Source organism: Coregonus clupeaformis, chromosome 3 (assembly GCF_020615455.1).
Source record: "Coregonus clupeaformis isolate EN_2021a chromosome 3, ASM2061545v1, whole genome shotgun sequence".
NCBI classification, from domain to species: Eukaryota; Metazoa; Chordata; class Actinopteri; order Salmoniformes; family Salmonidae; genus Coregonus; species Coregonus clupeaformis.
The window spans coordinates 20,991,459-21,012,324 of NC_059194.1; positions in this window are offsets into that span (position 1 = coordinate 20,991,459).

Consider the following 20,866-nt stretch of genomic DNA (forward strand, 5'->3'; position numbering starts at 1 on the left):
CATAGGGGCCAGTATCTTTGTCCTGTTTCATAGGGGCCAGTATCGTTGTCTTGTTTCAGAGGGGCCAGTATCGTTGTCCTGTTTCATAGGGGCCAGTGTTGTTTTCCGGTTTCATAGTGTTTAGTTTTGTTTTCCTGATTCTTTCGGATCAGTGTCGTTGTCCTGTTTCACAGGGGTCAGTGTTTTTTTCCTGTTTCATAGGGGCCAGTATCGTTGTCCTGTTTCATAGGGGCCAGTATCGTTGTCGTGTTTCATAGGGGCCAGTATCGTTGTCTTGTTTCATAGGGGCCAGTATCGTTGTCCTGTTTCATAGGGGCCAGTATCGTTGTCTTGTTTCATAGGGGCCAGTATCTTTGTCCTGTTTCATAGGGGCCAGTATCGTTGTCTTGTTTCAGAGGGGCCAGTATCGTTGTCCTGTTTCATAGGGGCCAGTATTGTTGCCGTGTTTCATAGGGGTCAGTGTTGTTTATCTGTTTCATAGGGGTCAGTGTTGTTTTCCTGTTCATTAGAAGTCAGTGCCTTTGTCCTGTTTCATAGGGTCAGTGTTGTTTTCCTGCTTTGTTGGGGTCAGTGCCGTTGTCCTGTTTCATAGGGTCAGTGTTGTTTTCCTGTTTCACAGGGGTCAGTATTATTTTCCTGTTTCTTAGGGGTCAGTGTTGTTTTCCTGTTTCATAGGGGCCAGAATAGTTGTCCTGTTTCATAGGGGCCAGTATCGTTGTCCAGTTTCATAGGGGTCAGTGTTGTTTTCCTGTGTCATAGGGGTCAGTGTCGTTGTCCCGTTTCATAGGGGCCAGTGTTGTTTTCCGGTTTCATAGTGTTTAGTGTTGTTTTCCAGATTCTTTCGGGCCAGTGTCGTTGTCCTGTTTCACAGGGGTCAGTGTTGTTTTCCTGTTTCATAGGGGCCAGTATCGTTGTCCTGTTTCATAGGGTTCAGTGTTGTTTTCCTGTTTCATAGGGGCCAGTGTTGTTTTCCAGTATCAAAGGGGTCAGTGTTTTTTTTTCCTGTTTCATAGGGGCCAGTGTCGTTGTCCTGTTTGATAGGGGTCAGTGTTGTTTTCCTGTTTCATAAGAGCCAGTGTCGTTGTCCTATTTCATAGGGGCCAGTATCGTTGTCCTGTTTCATAAGGGCCAGTATCGTTGTCCTGTTTCCTAGGGGCCAGCATTGTTGCCCTGTTTCATAGGGGTCAATGTTGTTTTCCTGTTTCATAGGGGTCAGTGTTGTTTTCCTGTTTCTTAGGGGTCAGTGCCGTTGTCCTGTTTCATAGGGTCAGTGTTGTTTTCCTGTTTCACAGGGGTCAGTACTATTTTCCTGTTTCATAGGGGTCAGTGTTGTTTTCCTGTTTCATAGGGGATATTGTCGTTGTCCTATTTCATAGGGGCCAGTATCGTTGCCCTGTTTCATAGGGGTCACTGTTGTTTTCCTGTGTCATAGGGGTCAGGATTGTTGTCATGTTTCATAGGGGCCAGTGTTGTTTTCCTGTTTCATAGTGTTTAGTGTTGTTTTCCTGATTCTTTGGGGCCAGTGTCGTTGTCCTGTTTCATAGGGGTCAGTGTTATTTTCCTGTTTCACAGGGGCCATTATCGTTGTCCTGTTTCATACGGGTCAGTGTTGTTGTTCTGTTTCTTAGGGGTCAGTGTTGTTTTCCGGTTTCATAGGGGCCAGTATCGTTGTTCTGTTTCATAGGGGTCAATGTCGTTGTCCTGTTTCATAGTGGTCAGTGTTGTTTTCTTGTTTCATAGGGGCCAGTATCGTTGTCCTGTTTCATAGGGCCAGTATCGTTGTCCTGTTTCATAGGGGCCAGTATCGTTGTCCTGTTTCATAGGGGCCAGTATCGTTGTCCTGTTTCATATGGGCCAGTATCGTTGTCCTAATTTAGAGGGGCCAGTATCGTTGTCCTGTTTCATAGGGGCCAGTATTGTTGCCCTGTTTCATAGGGGTCAGTGTTGTTTTCCTGTTTTATAGGGGTCAGTGTTGTTTTCCTGTTCATTAGGGGTCAGTGCCGTTGTCCTGTTTCATAGGGTCAGTGTTGTTTTCCTATTTCGTTGGGGTCAGTGCCGTTGTCCTGTTTCATAGGGTCAGTGTTGTTTTCCTGTTTCGTTGGGGTCAGTGCCGTTGTCCTGTTTCATAGGGTCAGTGTTGTTTTCCTGTTTCACAGGGGTCGGTATTATTTTCCTGTTTCTTAGGGGTCAGTGCTGTTTTCCTCTTTCATAGGGGCCAGAATAGTTGTCCTGTTTCATAGGGTTCAGTGTTGTTTTACTGTTTCATAGGGGTCATTGTCATTGTCCTGTTTAAAAGGGGTCGGTGTCGTTGTCCTGTTTCATAGGGGCCAGTATCGTTGTCCTGTTTCATAGGGGTCAGTGTTGTTTTCCTGTGTCATAGTGTTTAGTTTTGTTTTCCTGATTCTTTCGGATCAGTGTCGTTGTCCTGTTTCACAGGGGTCAGTGTTTTTTTCCTGTTTCATAGGGGCCAGTATCGTTGTCCTGTTTCATAGGGGCCAGTATCGTTGTCGTGTTTCATAGGGGCCAGTATCGTTGTCTTGTTTCATAGGGGCCAGTATCGTTGTCCTGTTTCATAGGGGCCAGTATCGTTGTCTTGTTTCATAGGGGCCAGTATCTTTGTCCTGTTTCATAGGGGCCAGTATCGTTGTCTTGTTTCATAGGGTCCAGTATCGTTGTCCTGTCTCATAGGGTTCAGTGTTGTTTTCCTGTTTCATAGGGGCCAGTATCGTTGTCCTGTTTCACAGGGGTCAGGCAAACCCTGGAGAGCAGGTATTGAATTCCACTGTGTAGTTTTTGACCCACAAAGGTCTATCGTGCAGGTACTGTATGACCCCTTGCCTTAGATAAGTGTTACCCATTATTGTGCTGTGGCAAGTGGTCACACGCTGATCCCTAAATCAGGTAATAACTTCACAACCTTAATATCCTAGCACTTAGTCCATCTCACCACAACATATGGTAGGCTAATGACTTAACCAATGAATGCCCCATTGGTATTCAGCATTAAGCGAGTTCAAAGGAAGCACTCCATGGACACTCCATTGGAAATGCTATTTGTGGTGGCTGTAAAAGCTATTGAATCTCATTAAAAGTTAAACAAAGTGGATGTCTGTGGTCAAACTCCTTTCCTTTCTTGCCAAGGTGGGCAGGTCATGGAAATGAACCAGAAAACTGTGTTCAGTGCGCTGCGCTCTGCATATTAATTCAGCCCAACTCATTTACTAGGTTCTTCTATTCTGCTCACTTCTAGTTGATTATGTAGCACTCTCACTTCAGCAGACAGGCCCAATTTGCTCTCTTTCACAGGGAATTGAGAGTGTATTTGTTTAGTTTTCCAGGAAGAGACTCTTCACGTATGCAAAGTCAGAGCAATGGCTTCCTCAGTCGCTGTGGCAGCGTTTACATTAACCAGCTGCACGGGAGCATGGGAATACTTGTGTTCCTCAACATCAGGGCCACAAGGTCTTTGAAGTGAACAAGGAGCGTATTTAAAAATATAAATGTTTATGCTAAAGTCCTCTAAAAGGCGTGATGGGCAAGCCTGCTCTGGTCTGTGGTTGCTCCGGTCGATGCATCAATAAACAATGAGGATTGGCTCTGACGAAAAGCTGGAGGACTTCTTCATTAACTGTCTGTGAAAGCCTGTCTCAGTGTCAGTCTCCACTTCCATTTTGATCACAAATGAGTCCACCCGTCTTTGGGTATTTCAATCCAGCAGGCTCGGTCAGTGATCTGTCTCTTACCGTCTTTCATGTCTCAAGTCTACATGTCTCCTTCTCTACGTGTCACCTCCAGTAATTTCCGGGCTTTTTCAACTTGTCCTCTCAATTACCTGGTATAGGCTCACATAATCAAAAGAGCAAAGTCTGAGAGAGTAAAAGAGAGTACAATCTGAACGTGCGAAACATGAATTACCGGAATATACGGGAGTCTTTAACAGGTGACCTCTTGATGCCAATTAAACGGGGTGAAAACGGTGTCTATGTTCATCATGGCACAGTGAATCATTTGAAGTGTTCCTCCTTACCTTTAGGAGATGTGCTATGACTTTTCTTTGATATGACATGTCAGACGATGCACATCTCCTCTCAGCCCTTCATCGTCATGCGTGAATGTCAATCTCACCATAGTGTGCAGATGTACAAGCTTTAACGGTATCACAATCTAATGGTTTTATTCAAATCAAAGGTAAACAGATGCGAATTAACCTGTTTGTACATGGATTGTTTTCAAGGTAAATGTTCCTTATAGTTTATATTGTACCTACTGTACCTACAGTGATGATGAAGATGTGTCACTACCATCATCGGGAATGATACCTTCCTCACCATAACTATCAATACCGTCATTACTAATCACCATATTCGTCAATACCTGCACCATATTCACCAATAAAACCAAGGCCACTGAGCAGTGTGAGGCCATGGACATCTGCCTCAGAGTCAGAGCCCCATCCTCAGCACAGCTCGAATGTGATGTTCAAGAGGCGAATCTCCCAAGACGATACATGAGTGGAATATCATCCGCAGCCATATGCTGCTTCTAAAAGCTTCCTCTGTTCCCCTCTTTGCATTGAGATGGGGGAGTTTAAAGAGGGGCAGCAGTGAACTGAAAGAGCTCATTAAAAGAAGCACATCTAACATGTGTTCAGGAGCCTGCTACTCTTTACCCCTGCAGCGGTCCAATTACTTCCCCCCATCCCATCCCACTCCTACCCCCTCCTCCCAAACTGCTGACCGGAGCGCCTGTTGTTTCCTCCTTGCCTGCCATTTGAACACTTAGCATCACAGCTTTTACTGGCCTCCATACGGAACGCTGTGGTGTTAGCACTGAAATGCCACATCTGCAGAAAATGGGCCTCCATCTCAGACCGGGCCTATCCTCATTAGTGTCTGGAAGAGGTCCAAAGTTAAATGAAAGGAGAGGGGTGGTGTAGAGGGCGGTAAGGGATAGGGGGAGGACAAGAGGAGGAGGAGGGGGGGGTATAGCAATCAGATGCTTTCTGATGGTGATAGATCGTAAGAGTGCCTCTCAAATAATGGTCCCCTTGGGATTCCCTTTTTTTCAGTTGTGCTGATGTAAGAATTTGATGTGTGGGGATTGCATTTGAGAGCTCCACATGGTTACTAGTGGATGATGGAGAGTACATGTGTGGCTGTGACAGATGTTGACAAGGTAGTGATGGCGTCAGTCAACGTCCTGAGGCATGACAGAAGCGTTTATGAGTCTGAATAACCCCTGAAAGTACCATGCAGATGATCCGACCCCATTGACCTTTTGACCCAGTGTGGTGTTTTCCTCAGTGTCTTAAATGTACACAGATGAGCATGATCCATTCAAAATAATAACAAGAAGAAATCTAAAGTTGATTCTTGCAGTAGCACTTTTCAGCCAATCACATTTTACAAAAGAAAATGTATTTGTTTAGCATATTCCGACGTACGTGATGTTTCCCTCCCTCGCCTCACCCTCAGCCTTAGTCCCTTTCCCTCTCTCCTTCACTATTCATTCCCTCACTCTTATCAATCAGAAGTGTCTGAGCATGGCACCTCAGACATCCAATCCCAGACAGAGATCTCCTGTGAGTATTAAACAAACATACTCCCAGAATAGGGTGGTGGAGGAGAGTTTGATGGCAGGAGAGATAGGAGAACAGACAGGTGGAGGGCTGAAGTGCAGGTCAGAGTGGCAAGGCAAGTTAAAGCAAGGAAAATAAGTCCATACCTCTTGACTGAAATAACCGTGAGATTAAAGAGGCCGTTACCATCTACAACCATGACATTGGAAGAGATGTATCCAGACTGGAAATCTGAATATAAGTGATATGGCATTTAACATCTACAACCATGGCAATGGAAGAGATGTGTCCAGACTGGAAATATGAATGTGAGTGATTAGGCATGGGAGAGATGGGTGGCTTTGGTGAGTGATGAAAGATAGTGAGTGATTTTGTCACCACTCGTGACAGTCACCCCTCTGGCACATGGGCATCACGCACCCTGGTAGCAAGGAGATGGGTTAACAGGTCTGAGATGGAAGTAAATAACAGAGAGAGAATAATAATGGCGCCGGAGAAGATGGCTGCCGTTTTACAGCCCTCTAACCAATTGTACTATTATGTGTGTTTTTTCACGTTATTTGTAATTTATTCTGTACATAATGTTGCTGCCATCGTCTCTTATAACCAAAAAGAGCTTCTGGATATCAGGACAGCGATTACTCACCTCGTATTGGCCGTGAAGGATATCCTACAGACACCCGACAAGGCCCAAATCCCTGTCATTTGCATGAGGAAGAGACGGAGATATCGTGGACGTAGGTCGGGGTGCCTTGTAAGGATCCGACGGCGTGCGAGTAAACTGCCGCTCCCATCAATCCTATTAGCCAATCTTCAATCATTTGAGAATAAATTGGATGACTTAAGATTACGGTTATCCTACCAACGGGACATTAAAAACTGTAATATCTTATGTTTCACAGAGTCGTGGCTGAACGACGACATGGACAACATACAACTAGCGGGCTATACGCTACATCGGCAGGATAGAACGGCTGACTCCGGTAACACAAGGGGTGGCGGTCCGTGTATATTTGTAGCTGGTGCACAAAATCAAATACTAAGGAAGTCTCGAGGTTTTGCTCACCTGAGTTAGAGTATCTTATGATAAGCTGTAGACCACACTATTTACCAAGAGAGTTTTCATCTATATTTTTCATAGCTGTCTATTTACCACCACAAACCAATGCTGGCATTAAGATTGCACTGAATGAGCTGTATAAGGCCATAAGTCAACAGGAAAACGTTCATCCAGAGGCAGCGCTCCTAGTGGCCGGGGACTTTAATGCAGGGAAACTTAAATCAGTTCTACCTCATTTCTACCAGCATGTAAAATGTGCAACCAGAGGAAAATAAACTCTAGACCACCTTTACTCCACACACAGAGACGCATACAAAGCTCTCCCTCGCCCTCCATTTGGCAAATCTGACCATAACTCTATCCTCCTGATTCCTGCTTATAAGCAAAAACTAAAGCAGCAAGCACCAGTGACTTGGTTAATAAAAAAGTGGTCAGATGACGCAGATGCTAAGCTACAGGACTGTTTTTCTAGCACAGACTGGAACATGTTCCGGGATTCTTCAGATAGCATTGAGGAGTACACCACATCAGTCACTGGCTTCATCAATAAGTGCATCGATGATGTCGTCCCCACAGTGACCGTACGTACATACCCCAACCAGAAGCCATGGATTACAGGAAACATCCGCACTGAGCTAAAGGGTAGAGCTGCCGCTTTCAAGGAGCGGGACTCTAACCCGGACGCTTATAAGAAATCCCGCTATGCCCTCCGACGAACATTCAAACAGGCAAAGAGTCAATACAGGACTAAGATTGAATTGTACTACACCGGCTCTGACGCTCGTCAGATGTGGCAGGGATTTAAAAATATTACAGACTACAAAAGGGAAGCACAGCCGCGAGCTGCCCAGTGACACAAGACTTCCAGACGAGCTAAACCACTTCTATGCTCGCTTCGAGGCAAGCAACACTGAAGCATGCATGAGAGCACCAGCTGTTCCGGATGACTATGTGATCACGCTCTACGTAGCCGATGTGAGTAAGACTTTTAAGCAGGTCAATATTCACAAGGCCGCAGGGCCAGACGGATTACCAGAATGTGTACTCCGAGCATGTGCTGACCAACTGGCAAGTGTCTTCACTGACATTTTCAACATGTCCCTGACTGAGTCTGTAATACCAACATGTTTCAAGCAGACCACCATAGTCCCCATGCCCAAGGACTCTAAGATAACCTGCCTAAATGACTACCGACCGTAGCACTGACGTCTGTAGCCATGAAGTGCTTTGAAAGGCTGGTCATGGCTCACATCAACACCATTATCCCAGAAACCCTAGACCCACTCCAATTTGCATACCGCCCCAACAGATCCACAGATGATGCAATCTCTATTGCACTCCACACTGCCCTTTCCCACCTGGACAAGAGGAACACCTACGTGAGAATGCTATTCATTGACTACAGCTCAGCATTCAACACCATAGTGCCCTCAAAGCTCATCACTAAGCTAAGGATCCTGGGACTAAACACCTCCCTCTGCAAATGGATCCTGGACTTCCTGACGGGCCGCCCCCAGGTGGTAAGGGTAGGTAATAACACATCTGCCACACTGATCCTCAACACGGGGGCCCCTCAGGGCTGCGTGCTCAGTCCCCTCCTGTACTCCCTGTTCACCCATGACTGCATGGCCAGCCACGACTCCAACACCATCATTAAGTTTGCCGACGACACAACAGTGGTGGGCCTGATCACCGACAATGATGAGACTATAGGGAGGAGGTCAGAGACCTGGCAATGTGGTACCAGGATAACAACCTCTCCCTCAACGTGACCAAGACAAAGGAGATGATTGTGGACTACAGGAAAAAAAACAGGACTGAGCACGCCCCCATTCTCATCGACGGGGCTGTAGTGGAACAGGTTGAGAGCTTCAAGTTCCTTGGTGTCCACATCACCAACAAACTATCATGGTCCAAACACACCAAGACAGTCGTGAAGAGGGCACGACAAAGCCTATTCCCCCTCAGGAGACTGAAAAGATTTGGCATGGGTCCTCAGATCCTCAAAAAATTATACAGCTGCACCATCGAGAGCATCCTGACTGGTTGCATCACCGCCTGGTATGGCAACTGCTTGGCCTCCGACCGCAAGGCACTACAGAGGGTAGTGCGTACTGCCCAGTACATCACTGGGGCCAAGCTTCCTGCCATCCAGGACCTCTATACCAGGCGATGTCAGAGGAAGGCCCTCAAAATTGTCAAAGACTCCAGCCACCCTAGTCATAGACTGTTCTCTCTGCTACCGCACGGCAAGCGGTACCGGAGTGCCAAGTCTAGGTCCAAAAGACTTCTCAACAGCTTCTACCCCCAAGCCATAAAACTCCTGAACAGCTAATCATGGCTACCCGGACTATTTGCACTGCCCCCTCCCCACCCCATCTTTTTACGCTGCTGCTACTCTGTTAATTATTTATGCATAGTGACTTTAACTCTACCCACATGTACATATTACTTCAACTACCTCAACTAGCCGGTGCCCCCGCACATTGACTCTGCACCGGTACCCCCTGTATATATAGCCTCCCTACTGTTATTTTATTTTACTTCTGCTCTTTTTTTCTCAACACTTTTTTGTTTTAATCAAATGTTTTATTAAAAATAAATGCACTGTTGGTTGAGGGCTGTAAGTAAGCTTTTCACTGTAATGTCTGCACCTGTTGTATTCGGCGAATGTGGCCAATAAAATTTGATTTGATTTGATTTGATTTGAAAGGAATAATTTTGCATAGGAATGACGAGGAATCCTCGTATGTGTGTGTGTGTGTATGTGTGCATGCATGCATGGCTGTGTGTGAATGTTCTCAGAGTTTGCATATTTGTGTGCATGTCTTCGTATACAGTGGGGAGAACAAGTATTTGATACACTGCCGATTTTGCAGGTTTTCCTACTTACAAAGCATGTAGAGGTCTGTAATTTCTATCATAGGTACACTTCAACTGTGAGAGACGGAATCTAAAATAAAAATCAAGAAAATCACATTGTATGATTTTTAAGTAATTCATTTGCATTTTATTGCATGACATAAGTATTTGATACATCAGAAAAGCATAACTTAATATTTGGTACAGAAACCTTTGTTTGCAATTACAGAGATCATACGTTTCCTGTAGGTCTTGACCAGGTTTGCACACACTGCAGCAGGGATTTTGGCCTACTTCTCCATACAGACCTTCTCCAGATCCTTCAGGTTTCGGGGCTGTCGCTGGGCAATATGGACTTTCAGCTCCCTCCAAAGATTTTCTATTGGGTTCAGGTCTGGAGACTGGCTAGGCCACTCCAGGACCTTGAGATGCTTCTTACGGAGCCACTCCTTATTTGCCCTGGCTGTGTGTTTCGGGTCGTTGTCATGCTGGAAGACCCAGCCACGACCCATCTTCAATGCTCTTACTGAGTGAAGGAGGTTGTTGGCCAAGATCTCGCGATACATGGCCCCATCCATCCCTCCCCTCAATACGGTGCAGTCGTCCTGTCCCCTTTGCAGAAAAGCATCCCCAAAGAATGATGTTTCCACCTCCATGCTTCACGGTTGGGATGGTGTTCTTGGGGTTGTACTCATCCTTCTTCTTCCTCCAAACACGGCGAGTGGAGTTTAGACCAAAAAGCTCTATTTTTGTCTCATCCGACCACATGACCTTCTCCCATTCCTCCTCTGCATCATCCAGATGGTCATTGGCAAACTTCAGATGGGCCTGGACATGCGCTGGCTTGAGCAGGGGGACCTTGCGTGCGCTGCAGGATTTTAATCCATGACGGCGTAGTGTGTTACTAATGGTGTTCTTTGAGACTGTGGTCCCAGCTCTCTTCAGGTCATTGACCAGGTCCTGCCGTGTAGGTCTGGGCTGATCCCTCACCTTCCTCATGATCATTGATGCCCCACGAGGTGAGATCTTGCATGGAGCCCTAGACCGAGGGTGATTGACCGTCATCTTGAACTTCTTCAATTTTCTAATAATTGCGCCAACAGTTGTTGCCGTCTCACCAAGCTGCTTGCCTATTGTCCTGTAGCCCATCCCAGCCTTGTGCAGGTCTACAATTTATCCCTGATGTCCTTACACATCTCTCTGTTCTTGGCCATTGTGGAGAGGTTGGAGTCTCTTTGATTGAGTGTGTGGACAGGTGTCTTTTATACAGGCAACGAGTTCAAACAGGTGCAGTTAATACAGGTAATGAGTGGAGAACAGGAGGGTTTCTTATGAAAAACTAACAGGTCTGTGAGAGCCGGAATTCTTAATGGTTGGTAGGTGATCAAATACTTATGTCATGCAATAAAATGCAAATTAATTACTTAAAAATCATACAATGTGATTTTCTGTATTTTTGTTTTAGATTCCGTCTCTGACAGTTGAAGTGTACCTATGATAAAAATTACAGACCTCTACATGCTTTGTAAGTAGGAAAACCTGCAAAATCGGCAGTGTATCAAATACTTGTTCTCCCCACTGTACATACACTAAAGACTTCTGAAGTGGACTCCAAGGCAGACTCTTAAATGTCCTACAAGTGAAACCTTTCAGTATTTCCTATCTCAGGGTTGGGTGATATGCATTTGTGAATCTCTGTCAGTACACAAGCACTTAGCTTTCAGTCATCCCAGTAACAACCCAGTATCGGTGTATAGATACTGCAAAAAAAAAAAATTATTCACCTACTAACTGTAAGTCGCTCTGGATAAGAGCGTCTGCTAAATGACAAAAATGTAAAAATGTAAAAATGAGAGGTGTCCTTTCAAAGAGAACTTCTGAATGTTCCTTACAAAATGATCCAAATCTCAGTGAATCCAATAGCTACATGAACACAATATAATGCTTTTCTCGAAAGGGTAAGACCTATGGTAGCCTATTCGTGCATCTAGTTTTCAAATCACTACTTAGAACTACCTAAGTCCTCAAACTAGAACTGCAAGCTTCACTCAGAAAGCTAGTAGAATGTCCATCAGTGACCCCTCGCTACTTCTGCTTGGGCGAGAGCTATCTGTGCATTGGGCCTTGCGCAAATCACAAAAGAGACCCCAACACTGTTTAATTCCAAACTGCGATCAATCTCCAATCAACACTGCTATAAAGGTAATCACCAGAAACTTCTGAAGGAGTAGAAAGCCAATTTTCACAGGCTATCAGTGCATGGGATCCCCTCATCGATTCCTGCTGTATTTCTGCCCTACAGCACGTTATCTGGATCGATTGTGTTTGTTTATGTGGATCAGGTATTCGGCAGAATCTCTATGGGGGTATGTTTGGCTGGTTGGAATTGGGAAACTGGGTTCATTTCTATTCTCATAAAGTATCATGTCAGCTATCCTTATCATCAGGCCAGGGTATCAACCATGATACTTACATGTATTATGCACAGATGTTTTAGGCCTATGCTGCATGACATTAGAGTCAAGTTTGGCTTCTATGGTGCATAGCCTGGGGTCTACAGATAGCGGTTCCAGCTTAGGCACACGTACTTCTCTCTCCACGGTAGACCGGAGTTCAATCCCTGCTCTAACCCTTCAATCTGGTTCTCTCACCTTCCTGTATCTTCTCTGATTTTCTCCCTGTCTAAATAAAGTGTAAAAATACCCCCAAAATATATTTCAAAAAAGTTCAGGTTAGTCAAATGCTATCTGTCAATGGCAACATGAATGTATATGTTGGTATGACATTTTAGTATGAGAAGTCAGTATGCAAATGAAATATCAGGATTTTGGGTTGTGTGGGACATACAGTGAGGGAAAAAAGTATTTGATCCCCTGCTGATTTTGCACGTTTGCCCACTGACAAAGACATGATCAGTCTATAATTTTTATGGTAGGTTTATTTGAACAGTGAGAGACAGAATAACAACAAAAAAATCCAGAAAAACGCATGTCAAAAATGGTATGAATTGATTTGCATTTTAATTAGGGAAATAAGTATTTGACCCCTCTGCATAACATGACTTAGTACTTGGTGGCAAAACCCTTGTTGGCAATCACAGAGGTCAGACGTTTCTTGTAGTTGGCCACCAGGTTTGCACACATCTCAGGAGGGATTTTGTTCCACTCCTCTTTGCAGATCTTCTCCAAGTCATTAAAGTTTCGAGGCTGACATTTGGCAACTCGAACCTTCAGCTCCCTCCACAGATTTTCTATGGGATTAAGGTCTGGAGACTGGCTAGGCCACTCCAGGACCTTAATGTGCTTCTTCTTGAGCCACTCCTTTGTTGCCTTGGCCGTGTGTTTTGGGTCATTGTCATGCTGGAATACCCATCCACGGCCCATTTTCAATGCCCTGGCTGAGGGAAGGAGGTTCTCACCCAAGATTTGACGGTACATGGCCCCGTCCATCGTCCCTTTGATGCGGTGAAGTTGTCCTGTCCCCATAGCATAAAAACACTCCAAAAGCATAATGTTTACACCTCCATGTTTGACGGTGGGGATGGTGTTCTTGAGGTCATAGGCAGCATTCCTCCTCCTCTAAACACGGCGAGTTGAGTTGATGCCAAAGAGCTCCATTTTGGTCTCATCTGACCACAACACTTTCACCCAGTTCTCCTCTGAATCATTCAGATGTTCATTGGCAAACTTCAGATGGCCCTGTAAATGTGCTTTCTTGAGCAGGGGGACCTTGCGGGCGCTGCAGGATTTTAGTCCTTCACGGCGTAGTGTGTTACCAATTGTTTTCTTGGTGACTATGGTCCCAGCTGCCTTGAGGTCATTGACAAGATCCTCCTGTGTAGTTCTGGGCTGATTCCACACCGTTCTCATGATCATTGCAACTCCACGAGGTGAGATCTTGCATGGAGCCCCAGGGCGAGGGAGATTGACAGTTATTTTGTGTTTCTTCCATTTGCGAATAATCGCACCAACTGTTGTCACCTTCTCACCAAGCTGCTTGGCGATGGTCTTGTAGCCCATTCCAGCCTTGTGTAGGTCTACAATCTTGTCCCTGACATCCTTGGAGAGCTCTTTGGTCTTGGCCATGGTGGAGAGTTTGGAATCTGATTGATTGATTGCTTCTGTGGACAGGTGTCTTTTATACAGGTAACAAACTGAGATTAGGAGCACTCCCTTTAAGAGTGTGCTCCTGATCTCAGCTTGTTACCTGTATAAAAGACACCTGGGAGCCAGAAATCTTTCTGATTGAGAGGGGGTCAAATATAAGAGAAGCAAGATTTCAATCAACTCCAAATTTCTAAGTAAGATAAATTAGACCTACGAAGGAATTGCATTTCATGACAATATTGAGTAGCATTTTGTGCACTTAGGCAGTGGAGGAAACCAAACAAAGATAACCTTTGGCTCCCCAAAATCACAAGACGCATAGTGTAAGGAAGCTTAACTTCCATTTTACCGTTGAGTCATGTTCCCATCAGTGTGCAGTAAGGAAGCTTAACTTCCATTTTACCGTTGAGTCATGTTCCCAAATCAGGACTATTTGTTTTTATCCTGCAATATCACACATGAGGTGGCAGCACCACAAATGGGAGAGAGGTATTATATATCGCAATTCACACCACAATTCCTTGGCCCAAAATAGCTCATGAAGAATTACTGAGATCACTGTGACAGCTCGCTCCAAAACTAGGAGAAAATAAGAAATACATTGCTAGAGTAATAACCCCAAGCCATCTGATCAAGCCTACTTCATCCACCTTCCGCTCTGGAGGAGCACAAACCAATGGTGCTTTGAGCTCGAAGCATCTGTGCAGCAGTTAAACAGCAACAGCCGTCCCTGTGAAACCAATGCATATGAATGACATTGATTATAATAACAGAAATGTAACCTACGGTGTCCATTTTAGGACAGCCTCCGTCTCAGCAGAACGTCGCCTTAGTAACCAATGATGATAAACACAGCAATAGTTCAATATTACAATCTTAGTGTAATGTAATACGTCTGGCTACTGGAGTTGTAAAGTACACTATCCCTTTCAGGAGCCGTAGGTTTCAGTCTAGAACATCCTTAGTTGTGAGCTGTAGGTTTCAGTCTAGAACATCCACAGTTGTGAGCTGTAGGTTTCAGTCTAGAACATCCTCAGTTGTGAGCAGTAGGTTTCAGTCTAGAACATCCTTAGTCGTGAGCAGTAGGTTTCAGTCTAGAACATCCTTAGTTGTGAGCAGTAGGTTTCAGTCTAGAACATCCTTAGTCGTGAGCAGTAGGTTTCAGTCTAGAACATCCTCAGTTGTGAGCCGTAGGTTTCAGTCTAGAACATCCTCAGTTGTGAGCCGTAGGTTTCAGTCTAGAACATCCTTAGATGTGAGCTGTAGGTTTCAGTCTAAAACAACCTCAGTTGTGAGCCATAGGTTTCAGTCTAGAACATCCTTAGTCGTGAGCAGTAGGTTTCAGTCTAGAACATCCTTAGTTGTGAGCAGTAGGTTTCAGTCTAGAACATCCTTAGTCGTGAGCAGTAGGTTTCAGTCTAGAACATCCTCAGTTGTGAGCCGTAGGTTTCAGTCTAGAACATCCTCAGTTGTGAGCCGTAGGTTTCAGTCTAGAACATCCTTAGATGTGAGCTGTAGGTTTCAGTCTAAAACAACCTCAGTTGTGAGCCATAGGTTTCAGTCTAGAACATCCTCAGTTGTGAGCCGTAGGTTTCAGTCATGTATAGTACTATAGAGAGAAGTAAAGTGGTGTAGTAGACTCCACATTGCTTTATACAGGGCAGTGGACGTCTCAGGGGACATCATCAAGAGCCTGCTAATGAAGGAGCAATTACCCCCCCTTCATAATGTAGTGAGTTGTGCCATTGTGTCACCCACAGTGTCTGCCCCAGTCTAATACCATCATACCATCATTTCCCAGATGGATGTCAAGTAATACGAGGGGCTGTCAGGAGATACAGTCAGTTCCATGAAGGAAATTACAGCATGTTCACCGTAATGATCTTCGTGAGATACGCCCAGACCTCTCAATATACTACTTACTCGGATATGTCAATCAACTAACGCTATCCTCAATACAACATGGAATACCGCCTGAAAAAAGCAGCACACTCCATTAACACTAGACTGGATCACGTTAAGGAGGAGTCCACTTATTGACTGGTATGAATATGCACTAGGATGTAACGGCCCAGGATCTACAGTACCAGTCAAAAGTTTGGACACACCTACTCATTCAAGGGCTTTTCTTTATTTTTTACTATTTTCTACATTGTAGAATAATAGTGAAGACATCAAAACTATGAAATAACACATATGGAATCATGTAGTAACCAAAAAAGCATTGAACTAATAAAAATATATTTTAGATTTTAGATTCTTCAAAGTAGCCAACAGTCTTGAAGTAGTTCCCACATATGCTGAGCACTTGTTGGCTGATTTTCCTTCACTCTGCGGTCCAACTCATCCCAAACCATCTCAATTGTGTTGAGGTCGGGTGATAGTGGAGGCCAGGTCATCTGATACAGCACGCCATCACTCTCCTTGGTCAAATAGCCCTTACACAGCCTGGAGTTGTGTTTCGGGTCATTGTCCTGTTGAAAAAGAAATGATAGTCCCACTAAGCGCAAACCAGATGGGATGGCGTATCGCTGCAGAATGCTGTGGTAGCCATGCTGGATAAGTGTGCCTTGAATTCTAAATAAATCACAGACAGTGTAACCAGCAAAGCACCCCCACACCATCACACCTCCTCCTTCATGCTTCATGGTGGGAACCACACATGCGGAGATAATCCGTTCACCTACTATGCGTCTCACAAAGACACGGCGGTTGGAACCAAAAATCTCAAATTTGGACCAAAGGACAGATTTCCACCGGTCTAATTTCCATTGCTTGTGTTTCTTGGCCCAACCAAGTCTCTTCTTCTTATTAGTGTCCTTTAGTAGTGGTTTCTTTGCAGAAATTTGACCATGAAGGCCTGATTCACACAGTCTCCTCTGAACAGTTGATGTTGACATGTGTCTGTTACTTGAACTCTGTGAAGCATTTATTTTGGCTGCAATTTCTGAGGCTGGTAACTCTAATGAACTTATCCTCTGCAGCAGAGGTAACTCTGGGTCTTCCTTTCCTGTGGCGGTCCTCATGAGAGCCAGTTTCATCATAGCGCTTGATGGTTTTTGCGACTGCACTTGAAGAAACTTTCTTGACAAAGTTCTTGACATTTTCCGGATTGACTGACCATGTCTTAAAGTAATGATGGACTGTCGTTTCTCTTTGCTTATTTGAGCTGTTCTTGCCATAATATGGACTTGGTCTTTTACCAAATAGGGCTATCTTCTGTATACCACCCCTACCTTTTCACAACACAACTGATTGGCTCAAACGCTTTAAGAAGGAAATAAATTGTACAAATTAACTTTTAACAAGGCACACCTGTTAATTGAAATGCATTCCAGTTGAATACCTCATGAAGCTGGTTGAGAGAATGCCAAGAGTGTGCAAAGCTGTCATCAAGGCAAAGGGTGGCTACTTTGAAGAATCTCAAATATAATATATTTTGATTTGTTTAACACTTTTTTGGTTATAACATGATTCCATATGTGTTATTTCATTGTTGTGATGTCTTCACTATTATTCTACAATGTAGAAAATAGTAAAAATAAAGTAAAACCCTAGAATAAATAGGTGTGTCCAAACTTTTTACTGGTACTGTACATCAAGATCTCACCATAGTCAACCAACCAAATACCAAAGACAATAAGAAGACATCCAAAAGCTCCTCGTGTCCTTCAAACTTCCCAGAATGCATTATTCATTAATGGAGCATCAATGTACTTAGGCGTTGGCTATGCATGTTAATAGAAATGTCATGAAAATACAAGGTAGGAGAGAAGGGAATGTATCCAAGGTTTGGCATGTTAATTGTGGTGCCTAAGGCTATGTGTGTACAGGGAGAGCTCTCTTAAAGAAGAAATAGGTTTCTTTCACTATCAGGCGCATTGTTGCTGACATCAACAGAAGGTCTGTTCGCCACAATAACATATCGGACATTATTGTTTTATTCATTATAAACACATTTTAGTTTACCTTATTTATTAAAGAGGGGCCAACCATAGAGAAGCTGTAAGATAGTGGTTTATGTTGAGTCTGCAGTTAGTTGAACCCCCTTCCTCTCTCCTTAACATTGTTTGTGATGTCTACGGGCAGATGAAATAATCACATCAATGGATGTCTACTGTATAAATGGTGTGTAATTCAAATCTAGAGATACTGAGACCATTATTCTCATGCTATACAGTTGAGGCATGTTATGGAGACAACATATTTGAGAGGGTGATGCAGTTTGGAAGGTATCTCCGTATGCACAGACGACACAGAGGACAACAGGATGAATTAGGATAGAAAAGATCCAGGGCATTCTCATTTAAAGTCAGAGCGGGGTTTGACTCTGCTCTTAAATCTCTCACTTCATCTGTGTATAATCTTTATGGAGCACGGTTTTGCTCAGACACACACACACACACACACACACACACACACACACACACACACACACACACACACACACACACACACACACACACACACACACACACACACACAACAGGACCAGCAGGCTCCGAGACAGCATCTACCCACAAGCCAAAAGACTGCTAAATAGCCAGACTGCTAAATAGTCAATTACAGTTTTTTACGATTGCTTACACACTAAAATTAAACTTTTCCCACAATTAGCAAAACCTTACACTCAAGGAGCAAAACACAAGGCTAGATTTGCACAACTGTAAACACATTGTCAGCTTCACACTATTAGCAAAACATTACACACAGTGATTTGCAAAACACTAAACACACTTGTATACATCAGACACAGAAGTATATCATGATGTCACTTCCTTGCAATTCCAAAGCACTGACTGTCAAATTACCACACCTATGAGCCAATCTGTTAAACACAGCCATCAGGTGCACAAACACATGATTGCTAAATTGTAGACACACCAATCATGTTTAAGCACTATAAAAATGTAGCAGGTAGCTTCAATTGCCTTCAACCAAAATGGAAGGAGTCAGAAGAAGAGTGAGGGTGAGAGGAGGAGTACACAGAGGAGGAGAAGGAGGTAAAGGAAGAGGCAGAGGCCGAGCCAGAGCCAGAGGAAGACCTGAAGCAGGAGGAGAACGTGCACAAAGAAGAAGAGGACCAAACTTATCAAATGACATTCGTGCAACACTAGTGGACCATGTTGTGAACCACGGATTGACGCTGAGGGAGGCTGGACTGAGAGTTCAGCCAAATCTTAGCAGATATACAGTGTCATCTGTCATAAGGACTTTTCGACAGGAAAACAGGTAAAAGAAGATCTGTCTACAGTTACAGTAATCAGCCCCTTATTGTATGCACCATATCAGCACTTGTGATAACCCTTCCTGTGACATTGTACAGTAAGTTATATGTATTATTCTCTACATAGGATTGAGGGTCGGGAACGACAAGGAGGAAGGGAGCCCATATTCACGCAAGAACAAGAGAGAGAGATGATAAACATGGTTTTGGCCAATAATGCTATCAGGCTCAGAGAACTACTAGCCAACATTATCGGTGACCATGCCATTTTCAATAATGTCCATCAGGTCTCTCAGTCAACACTGGCACGCATCCTGAAAAGACATCAGGTTCAAATGAAACAACTTTATCGAGTGCCTTTTGAGCGGAATTCAGAGAGGGTCAAACGGCTGCGGCATGAGTATGTGGAGGTTTGTATTGTTCACTTTAGCACTGTGATGTTGCATACTACACACATTACTTTTTTACATTGACTGTATACTAGACCTATCCTGAACTACACAATATTGTCTTTCACTGTATTTCAGAGAGTTTTGCAGATGGATGCTGAGGAAATCCTGCATGAATTCATATATATTGATGAGGCAGGGTTCAACCTCACAAAAGCAAGAAGGAGAGGCAGAAATATAATTGGCCACAGGGCTATAATCAATGTCCCAGGGCAACGTGGGGGTAACATCACCCTTTGCGCTGCCATTTCACAGCATGGGGTTCTCCTCCGTCATGCCAAAATGGGCCCTTACAACACACCTCACATTCTCGCATTTTTGGACCGATTGCACCACATCGTCACAGCAGGTAATGAAATGCACCAGATGCAATACACTGTCATCTGGGACAATGTGTCATTCCACCGCTCTGCTTTGGTCCAGAACTGGTTTCAACACCATCCACAGTTGACAGTACTATACCTTCCACCATACTCTCCGTTTCTAAACCCTATCGAATAGTTTTTCTCTGCATGGCGGTGGAAGGTTTACGATCTCCAGCCCCAGGCTCAGGTACCCCTCATTCAGGCCATGGAGGACGCCTGTGACCAAGTCGACGCCGCAGCTGTGCAAGGATAGATTCGACATTCAAGATGGTTCTTCCCGCGTTGTCTTGCTAATGAGGATATTGCTTGTGATGTTGATGAAATTCTCTGGCCAGATCCAGCAAGGCGAAGAGATAATGTACATTATGTTTACTGTAGTATTTTCTGTACAATATTGTCAGTTTTTTTCAGATAATTTTTTATGTTTGTTGTTGTTGTTATTTACTGTAATTGTAACCTGTACTGGATACAGTATTTTACGTTTGTCTGTTGTTTGCTGAGCTAACAGTGTTATGCACACTACTGTAGTAGCATGAAAACTGGGACATGTTTTGTTGTGATTCTCCATGTTGACATGTTGACTGATTTGGGTATATGGAGAGAAATAAATGATATTTTCCTCAGTCTGCAGCATTGGTCTTGTGTAGTGTTTGTATAGTTGCACTTTCTCTGTGTACTTCATTTACAGTACTCTAATCACTGAGAATTAGACTTGCTAAAGGTGTTTTAGGTTAGCAACAGCAGTGTGTAACTGTTTCTAAAAGATTGAAGTCATATGAAATGTGTGTGTTTCGTATGGTAACAAAATATTGTTTTTATGAAGTCGTGTATAGTTTTGACAAAAGTGTTCCATTTTTGCAAATGATCTGAAGTGTTTTGCTACTTTGGTGTAGGGTTGTGCTAATTGTGTGTAGTGTTTTGACAAACCGGGCCCTGTTTTCAAAATTGTGCTTAAACAATTGAAGAAAACTGTAATGGTACCCAAACTATCTGCACTGACTCTTTGCATTACTCACTAGACTTTATATATACACCATCTACAAACTCACTCAGACACACTACACTGTCACTCCCACACAAATCCCTCACACATTCAAACAATACATACGCACACACACACACACTTAACACACACGCATACCGACACAACACAAACATACATACACACATACACACACGCACACTCACACACACTTTTACACTCATCGTATGCTGCTGA